The following is a 3,872-nucleotide window of genomic DNA, read 5'->3' on the forward strand; positions in this document are numbered from 1 at the left end:
ACAAAATGGATAACTTCACTCTTAGGCATTATCCCAAACTTGTTAAACACACACACACACACACACACACACACACACACACACACACACACACACAAACATCCTGTTCCCATTTGAGGGGGAGGAAGCAGGTTGCAAACACAGTCCTGTGGCTAATGGACAACAATCAGCACAGTGGATGTTAATGCCAAGTGTTGATTGGCTTGGAAGAAAGTCTGCACTGAAGCTGGGGATATGAACATCTCCAAGATAAGTTGTTTGTTCGAATAAAACTAGAGATGAGTAGCTGGTTATGTGTCCATTATCAGAACTATTTAAGATGAATTAACTGTTGGAATTAATCTAGTGTATGTATGCATTCATTTCTCATCTTAAACATTTCTGAAGACTTTAATCTGGATCATATGAAAAGACTATAGATGTGCTTAGAGAAGGAAAAGCATTTGTTAGATAAGGTCACTATTAATATTTTAATTAGTTGACAGAGCAAGTAGTAGCTTCAATTGTTTGTTTCAGATTATCTGGTCTAATGTAACCAAGGAGAAGACATTCAACAACTAGTCGGCTAAAATGAAATTTCAAAAAGGACTCCTTTTCCTGAGTTCATTTTTTTCTCAGAACTTTTTCTGCTTGAGGCATACGTAGAAATGAGGGGCAATATTCCCATTTCATTGTGCAAATTCAAATGCTATGTACTTTTATGTGGTAGCTGATAATAATAAATTTGTAGTAAGATCTGGCTTTGAAATATAAAATGACTATCCGTTCCTGCTTTAATACTACCTGAAACTTGTTTAACTCACTGTGTTTGATTCTTGGAGACATTTATGTTCAAGGCTCTGTCAAAGCAATCTATTATTCTTGTTTTTACCCTGATGGATCATGGGGGAGGGGGTAAAATAATGGATTCAGCTATGAGAAGCAGTAATAGATTTTTTTTTAAACTGACATAAATTTCTCTTCTTGTATAGAATAAAAGGATCAGGACAGAGATAGGCTGAATTTCCTTCAATGAGCCTGCTCTTGTTGAAGTTACCTCCCATAAATTGTAGCCAAGCACTTTTTGTGTAATGTTTTATTTATGTAATTCAGTTATTTGGAGATGGTAGTGAGGGATATGAGTACATCATTTTATGTGGTATTTCAAATCATTTTTGACAAAAACCTTAAGAAGTTTTGTGATAGGAAAATTCAAAATTCCATTAAGCCTCCTTTTAAGAACATAAGGAATAAAATAGGTTTAAATTACCCAAGGTCAAAGAGGCACTAGTGGAATTGAAGCAGTTGTACAGAGCTGAATCTCTTGTCATCAAACACAAAGTCAAATACAAAGTGATCAGGAATGGACAATCATGCTATATGAGTGGGTAGCCTTAAAGCACACCAATGAAGAAGACTGTAGGGGGATACTACCTCACAACTACTACACACATGTTTCTGTATGATAGGATACCATGAGAAACACCAACTCTTTTGACTAGTTGTCTGAAGGAAAAAAAAAACCATCTTTGAAAACTTACTATATAGCCCAGATACAATTTCAAAGAGGAAGGAAGGCCCAGATGGCACTAGGTATTGTGTCAAGCATGCACTGTATCTGCAATCATGTTCTTCTTAGTATAGTTAAACATAAAGTATTTGAGTCAAAATGTCTTGCTGGTAGGGTATTTATGGTGACATTTTAGTACTGTTTGCAGGGGTGCATTAGATATGAACTGGCATTGTGATGAATTAACTAACACCTTACTCAATTGTATCACCATCTCTCACCATTGTTAAAGCAAATACGATTTCTATACCTGAGAATATATATCAAGAATGCTCATAGGCCAGTGGACTTATCTGAAAATGGTTGATTCTTGTATTTCCTGGCATCACTAAGGGGAAGTTTTGGCTGTAATCATTAGCACAATGCAAAAAACTCAGTGTTAATAGGAAAACAAAGCTGGAAAAGTTGGCAGAGAATACCTATACACATTTTAAACCCTTGTCCACAGCAATGCTTTAACGTCTATAGTACCTTTCTTCAGTGGTAAGTTGTCCAACTATATTCTTTCTGAACTTTATCTTTCCTTTCCCTTTATTTAATTATATATTCTGACAGTGTTTCTCATGTAGATCAGGCTAGTTCTATTTAGTCCTCAAAACATCCTGCTTCCATGTCCTGTGTACATGGCATACATACATCACCAAATCAGAGTAAATTTTATCTTTAAAGAGTGCTGTTTGATATCTCAAATTTACTTATTTCATTAAGAAATAAAGTAGAGAACAAGAGTGGAAGGCATTATTTAAGCATAATGAAGAATGAGTCATGCCATTGCAGGAAACATGGATGGAATTGGATGATAACATGCTAAAAAAGTCAGGCACAGAAAGATAGTATCACATATTTTCTTTCATTACATAGAAACTTAAAAAGGACGAGATGAACATAGAAGAGAGATGATTAGAAGTGGGAAAGACAGAAGATAGGTGATAGATGAACTCTGTGAGTTCAAGACCAAATCTAGGACAACCAGGGCTTTGTGGAAAGCTAAACAAAACAAAACAAACAAAAACAAACAAACAAACACCGCTCCCATCCAAACCCCTACAAAACTCTACCCCAAACTCTTTCAAAAACAAACAGAAAAACCCCACAAACCAAACCAAATAATCCAGGATCTGTGATGGATGTTACATTTGCCAAATACACACTGCATGCCAGGCTGATGGGGAAACCACCACCCATGTGACCACTTGCTTTGATGATAGGCATGAATATGAGAACTTTGCTATATCTTTCACCAGCAGTTACACCCTTGGGTTTGGAAGATGTCTACCCTACTTTTGTTCCCATTTATCAGTTGCATTCATGTGGCTCTCTGCACATATAAGAAAAGCTGGTTTTGCTGTCCCACTGTGTGTCAAGAACTAAGCTTCAGCACCACTTAGCAGGCAACATAAGAGTCTGTCATGATGTTACATTAAAACTTCAAGTGATGCCAACTTGACATATATTCACATCCATTGCTTTCTTTCTTCCTTGCTTGCTTATAAGTGTGTGTATATGTGCCTGCGTGTGTGCCTCTGTGTGTGTGTGTGTGTGTGTGTGGTATATATGTGTGGGTTGAGATGCTGACCTGTGTGTGCATCTGTGGAGGCAAGAATTTGACCATGCATGTCTTTCTTCATTACTTTCTTATTTTGAGATGGCATCTTTCACTGAATTTGGGGCTCACTGTTGTGATTATGCTGATTGGCCTGAAAACCACAGTGATTCCCCTGTCTTTGTCTTCTTGCTTTTGGGATTTTTGACTCCTATTAGAGTGCCTAGGTTTTTACATGGGTGCTGGAGGTCAAGCTTAGTTCCTTACCCTTGTGCAGCAAGCCCTTTATCCATTGAGCATCTCTTGGACTCCTATCACCAACTGCTTTCTCATTAATCATTTTATTATTCATTCAACAAGTATTTATTGATTGCCTTGAATAGCTGATAGTTGGCTAGATACCTGGGTAAAACTGAACAGCAGTGACAATGTCTCTGCCATGGAGTCAGAAGGGGATAAGTGAATTGCAGCTTACAAACCTGTATACACAATTTGCCTCTGGTTTTCCTACTAAGCATTAAACTGTGACCTGTAATTGAACATGCAGTACCCACTTTCCCACCCACCTCATTTCCCACCAAAAAATAAACTACAGAAACATCACATTTTAAGTCTTCTATTGATTTAAAAATATAAGGGCATATTGGAACACATTCTTGGAAGACCTAGAGAAGGGACAGAAAGATAACATTAGTTCTCCATATCCTGTTGTACTCATGAAGCATGAAATCCAATATCCATCTAAAACCCATAAGAAAATGGGAGTGGAAATTACTTCTG

This window comes from Mus caroli, chromosome 10 (genome assembly GCF_900094665.2).
Source record: "Mus caroli chromosome 10, CAROLI_EIJ_v1.1, whole genome shotgun sequence".
Classification (NCBI taxonomy): Eukaryota; Metazoa; Chordata; class Mammalia; order Rodentia; family Muridae; genus Mus; species Mus caroli.